The sequence below is a fragment of the Ranitomeya variabilis genome, chromosome 4, assembly GCF_051348905.1.
Source record: "Ranitomeya variabilis isolate aRanVar5 chromosome 4, aRanVar5.hap1, whole genome shotgun sequence".
NCBI classification, from domain to species: Eukaryota; Metazoa; Chordata; class Amphibia; order Anura; family Dendrobatidae; genus Ranitomeya; species Ranitomeya variabilis.
The window spans coordinates 586,469,902-586,476,444 of record NC_135235.1 but is presented as its reverse complement, the minus strand read 5'-3'; positions in this window follow the sequence as shown (position 1 = coordinate 586,476,444).

Genomic DNA, 6,543 nt, shown 5'->3' with positions numbered 1-6,543 from the left:
GCCCCCCATATTTCCATCCTGCCACCACCTTATAACCATCCGGTCCTTTTATCCTGCCCCCAGATATCCATCCTGCCACCCCCCCCCCCCCCCCCCCTTATATCCATCTGGGTCCTTTTTTCCTGCCCCCCATGTATCCATCCTGCCGCCCCCCTTATATCCATCCTGGTCCTTTTTTCCTGCCCCCATATGTATCCATCCTGCTGCCCCGTTATATCCATCCTGGTCCTTTTTTCCTGCCAGACAGAAGATTCCTCTTACCTGCTTGCGCTCCAAGCTCTATTCTCCTCCTCCTCTCTGCAGGTGGGCGCGCACATAGTAAAATGGCTGCCGACCTAGCAGCGGCGCATGTGTAGCGCCCCCACTGCCGCAGGGCCGAGGGGTACCCGGTACCGGGCCTCTGAGTCTCTGTTCTGGGGTTGTCACGGTGGCTAGACCCCGTCCGTGACCCTGCTGAGGGGCGTACAATGAAGGTGGAGGTATGGTGATGATGTTATGATGTGGTGCGGGTCGCAGTAAATAACGACACCAGGTTGCAGTCTCTTTACCTCTTTACTGAAGGCTTCAGGATCCTCAGTCCGGAATACGGTTAACCAGGCTGCGCAAGTCCGGCCGGTCCAATGGCAATTCCAGAGTTCCCTTTGCAGGTGGAAATCTGTGCCTACCTTCTAGCGCTTGTGTGTTGTGGTCCTCCCCTGCTGTGCTTACGGGATAGTCCCCACAACTGTTGTGTCTGTTTCTGAAGTTCCCTCACAACTCGATTATAATGTTCTGCTTCGTCCCCCAGATGATATGGCTAGGACGCACCCGTATGACGGGTAGGCTCGGAGTTCTTTCGGGACCCTAGAGTCGCCCCTCTCCAAATGTTGCCCCCTATGTCTTCTTAGGTGATTTGAGTGAGACAGCCCGCCTATAACTGACTGTCCTGCCGTAGGTTTGAAGTAAGGCCTGGAGCTCAATACTTCCTCGGCGTTCCAGCCACCGGCTACGCGCCTCAGTAGGATGTTGCCTCGTCTTACAGCACGACTCCTACTGGTGTTTCTCCTTGTTGCGTTGATCTCGTTTCTCACTCAGCACAATAAACCTCGCTTCTTGTCCTTTCTTGGGGTACCGCCGCGATGAAGCCCAGGCGCGGTCTCGTAACGTTCTCTCTGTTCGCTAGGCCTCTGTCAGGATTCTACCCGACAGGGACCCCCCTGATTCTTCCCCTGCAACACCCACTGCCACAGGATGTTGCCTGGTTCCAACCCAGTCAGCTTCTAACTAACTTCCTACCTAACCCCCAGTTTTACCAGATTGTGAGGAGTGGCCTAATACATAGCACCCTTAGCTCCCCCTGGAGGCCAGACTGTGAAGTGTATTGGTGTCTGTGATACCTGGTCAGGTGAACTCCTTCAGTGCCATCGGACGTACCATAGCCCCCCTTAGTGGCGGAGCATCAGCACTGCAACGACCAGGACTCTGGGGCGCTGCACTCCCCCCTGGTTAAATCCAGTACTCCTGGACTGGGAAGAAACCAACAATACATGTCAGCAAAACGACATACAATTTCGAAATGCAATAACAATAAACAGATTTGAACAGAGCTTCCCTTTATGGGAGGTGAGGACACTTGAACGTTACAAACATGGTTAAATACTTTAAATAACATACTATAAATAACTTTTTCTTACCCAACCGGGTATTCTACTAAGTGCAAATTTTTGAACAATAATTTAACGTTGCCTTTAAGGACGTACACACTGAATCCACTAAAGATCTTCTTATAAAACACTATAAGGCTAATCAACTTTTCTTCATTTTCCATTTTTACATCTGCAGGACCGCCTGTCTATCTGCCCCAGGCCTACTGCCTCTCGTTCTGTTGCAGGACCGCCCCTTTCCGCCCGGGCCTACTGCCTTTCTGCTACTATACACAGTATAGAACTTATCTTCCTTCTCTCAGTTCAGAATCACCGAGCCATCTCTGTATGGCTCCTAGGAGGACTCACCGACTAACCCCATCCGGGTTCACTTCCTGTCCTCATTCTCTAACACATTATTAAACATTCCTTACAATTAACTAGCTAACTACATATAACTGCTACATGTCAGCATTATTACTTCTTCTGTCAAAGTATCATCATTCTCGTAGTGCTATCGATGAATATCCCCTTTAAGAAGGGACCAAGTCTCTATGAGGTAGTGCAACTTCTCACGCTGCAAGTCCGTATGCAGTAAGGACTCCGGTGCTGTTTCCAGGAACAGTTTCTTCGCAAAGAGTCCTTTCTTTTGTAAAACCAGTAGAGGGCACCTTTAAGAAGGTGCAAACTATTTACAATAAGTTTGTAATCATGCAGTGTTCATGATCCAGCAGTTCTTTTCAACAATGATAAAACGAGAAACAAAACAAAAGCAGAGGAAGGGATCCCGGGTAAACAAAGGGATCCCTTTAAGGGTACTGTCACACTATACGATTTACCAACGATCACGACCTGCGATACGACCTGGCCGTGATCGTTGGTAAGTGGTTGTGTGGTCGCTGGAGAGCTGTCACACAGTCAGCTCTCCAGCGACCAACGATGCCGAGGTCCCCGGGTAACCAGGGTAAACATCGGGTTACTAAGCGCAGGGCCGCGCTTAGTAACCCGATGTTTACCCTGGTTACCAGCGTAAAAGTAAAAAAACCAAACAGTACATACTTACATTCCGGTGTCTGTCCCCCGGCGTTCTGCTTCTCTCCACTGTGTCTGCGCCAGCCGGAAAGCACAGCGGTGACGTCACCGCGTTACCGCTGTGCTCGCTTTCCGGCCGGCCGGCGCTCACAATGCAGAGAAGCAGAACGCCGGGGGACAGACACCGGAATGTGAGTATGTACTGTTTTTTTTTTTTTACTTTTACGCTTGTAACCAGGGTAAACATCGGGTTACTAAGCGCGGCCCTGCGCTTAGTAACCCGATGTTTACCCTGGTTACAAGCGAACGCATCGCTGGATCGCTGTCACACACAACGATCCAGCGATGACAGCGGGAGATCCAGCGACGAAAGAAAGTTCCAAACGATCTGCTACGACGTACGATTCTCAGCAGGGTCCCTGATCGCTGCTGCGTGTCAGACACAGCGATATCGTATGGATATCGCTGGAACGTCACGGATCGTACCGTCGTAGCGACAAAAGTGCCACTGTGTGACAGTACCCTAAGAGTTAACCCTAGACGGGTATAAAGCAGCAAAAAGCAGGGAAACAAACAGTTATCTATTTACATATCCATGGCATCGAGGTTTACTCTCGCTCTGGCGGCCGTAGCTCCGCATAGACCTCGCCCGGCAAGGTGATCGGCGAGATCGGGGCCTTTAAGAAGTGCTCCATACCCGTGGCCCAATCCCAGGGTGTAAAGCGCCGGAGTCTATAGGTCCCAGGGAGAGGGGGTAACGCGGCGGGGCCTATCAGCAGGCCCTCTACTGGTGAGGCAGGGTTGTTCTTCATACCTGCTTCAGATGCGGTCCCTCCGGTGCCGATCTGCTCCGTCTCCGCTGGGATCTGGAACGCTGGTTGCAGGGCCTTGCGCTGCGGCATTGTCATCTCCGTTTGCAGCATTTCGCTTTCCGGCAGAGCCTTGCTTTCTGGCTTCGGAGCGCTGGAACTTCTTTCTTGCCCTGGATCAGACGAGGCTGCCGACAGATGTCTGGTGAGGCTCCCGATGATGGTCTTCTTCCACCCGGCCTCAGCGCTCAGCTGCGTCCGCCGGAGTTGGTCGCTGAGCTCATCCACTCCGGCCTGCAGGAAGTCAATATCAGCGGTGGAGGCCTGGTTGCGGTGCCCCTCCGGGTAGCTGGGGGAGTCCTCTGCTCCTACCCCACGCTCCGGCTCCGGGTGGCTCGCCATGGCGTCCTCCATGTCGCTGACTTCTTCTTCCTGGTCCTTTTCCCGCTCTCTCCTTCGTGGGCGGTTTCGTTTTCGCTGTCTCCGCCCACCATTAAGAATCAGGAGGCGTATCTCGGCTGCTGACGGACACGTCCTCACGGTACAGAAATATTTAGACTGGGCGGCCATTGTCTTTCGCGCTCTTCAGCTGGTCCACGCCTACTCCACGCCCCTCTTCTCCTCCTGCGCTCTCCTCAGCGCTGTAATGGCGGCTGGTTTTGGCGGCAAATGGCAATCCACAGTCTTTGCAATAAGTCACAGTCCAAGTATAATAAAGCACAGTTCCAAGGCACACATGACCTGATTCTTCAGGCTTAAGTAGATCCTGTTCGTGACGCCAAGTTGCAGCGCCCCCACTGCCGCAGGGCCGAGGGGTACCCGGTACCGGGCCTCTAGGTCTCTGCTCTGGGGTTGTCACGGTGGCTAGACCCGGTCCGTGACCCTGCTGAGGGGCGCCCAATGAAAGGTGTGGATGGTGGTGGTAGTGCGGTGCAGTGCTGGTCACAGTAAATAACGAGGACACCAGGTTGCAGTCTCTTTACCTCTTTACTGAAGGCTTCAGGATCCTCAGTCCGGAATACGGTCAACCAGGCTGCGCAAGTCCGGCCGGTCCGATGGCACCTCCAGAGTTCCCTTTGCAGGTGGAAATCTGTGCCTACCTTCTAGCGCTTGTGTGTTGCGGTCCTCCCCTGCTGTGCTCACGGGATAGTCCCCACAACTGTTGTGTCTGTTTCTCGTGTTCCCTCACAACTCGATTCTGATGTTCTTCTTCGTCCCCCAGATGATATGGCTAGGACGCACCCGTATGACGGGTAGGCTCGTAGCTCTTCCGGGACCCTAGTGTCGCCCCTCTCCACTGGTTGCCCCCTATGTCTTCGTAGGTGATTGGTGTGAGACAGCCTGCCTATAGCTGACTGTCCTGCCGTAGGTTTGAAGTACTGCTTGGAGCCTAGTACCTCCTCGGCGTTCCGGCCACCGGCTACGCGCCTCAGTAGGATGTTGCCTGTTCGATTCCCAGTCAGCTTCTCACTAACTTCCTATCCAACCCCCAGTTTTACCAGTTTGTGAGGAGTGGCCTAATACATAGTACCCTTAGCTCCCCCTGGAGGCCAGACTGTGAAGTGTATTGGTGTCTGTGATACCTGGTCAGGTGAACTCCTTCAGTGCCATCAGACGTACCATAGCCCCCTTAGCGGCAGGGCATCAGTACTGCAACGACCAGGACTCTGGGGCGCTGCAGTAGCGCCCCCACTGCCGCAGGGCCGAGGGGTACCCGGTACCGGGCCTCTGAGTCTCTGTTCTAGGGTTGTCACGGTGGCTAGACCCTGTCCGTGACCCTGCTGAGGGGCGTACAATGAAGGTGGAGGTATGGTGATGATGTTATGATGTGGTGCGGGTCGCAGTAAATAACGAGGACACCAGGTTGCAGTCTCTTTACCTCTTTACTGAAGGCTTCAGGATCCTCAGTCCGGAATACGGTTAACCAGGCTGCGCAAGTCCGGCCGGTCCGATGGCACCTCCAGAGTTCCCTTTGCAGGTGGAAATCTGTGCCTACCTTCTAGCGCTTGTGTGTTGTGGTCCTCCCCTGCTGTGCTTACGGGATAGTCCCCACAACTGTTGTGTCTGTTTCTGAAGTTCCCTCACAACTCGATTATGATGTTCTGCTTCGTCCCCCAGATGATATGGCTAGGACGCACCCGTATGACGGGTAGGCTCGGAGTTCTTTCGGGACCCTAGAGTCGCCCCTCTCCAAATGTTGCCCCCTATGTCTTCTTAGGTGATTTGAGTGAGACAGCCCGCCTATAACTGACTGTCCTGCCGTAGGTTTGAAGTAAGGCCTGGAGCTCAATACTTCCTCGGCGTTCCAGCCACCGGCTACGCGCCTCAGTAGGATGTTGCCTCGTCTTACAGCACGACTCCTACTGGTGTTTCTCCTTGTTGCGTTGATCTCGTTTCTCACTCAGCACAATAAACCTCGCTTCTTGTCCTTTCTTGGGGTACCGCCGCGATGAAGCACAGGCGCGGTCCCGTAACGTTTCCTCTGTTCGCTAGGCCTCTGTCAGGATCCCACCCCTGACAGGGTCCCCCTGAATCTTCCCCTGCAACACCCACTGCCACAGGATGTTGCCTGGTTCCAACCCAGTCAGCTTCTAACTAACTTCCTACCTAACCCCCAGTTTTACCAGATTGTGAGGAGTGGCCTAATACATAGCACCCTTAGCTCCCCCTGGAGGCCAGACTGTGAAGTGTATTGGTGTCTGTGATACCTGGTCAGGTGAACTTCAGTGCCATCGGACGTACCATAGCCCCCCTTAGCGGCGGAGCATCAGCACTGCAACGACCAGGACTCTGGGGCGCTGCACATGACACTGACGTGATACGCCGGTGATGACGGGCGCACACTTGACAGATAGGACCGGGACAGGTAATGAACGATGCCTGAGCACTCCCTGCACATTCTCTGTCTGAGCTTTTAAAGGGCCCACGCCCCTAAAAACCACAGCCCTTTTTTTTTCCCTTCTTCTCCTCCTCTCCTACCCCTAGAGACAAGGGCTCGCCGGAGATTTCCCCTATACCCCGCCAGGCCAGTCTGACCCTGACTGTGTCCCTCATAGATATGATGCCTAAATTGTTGGTTA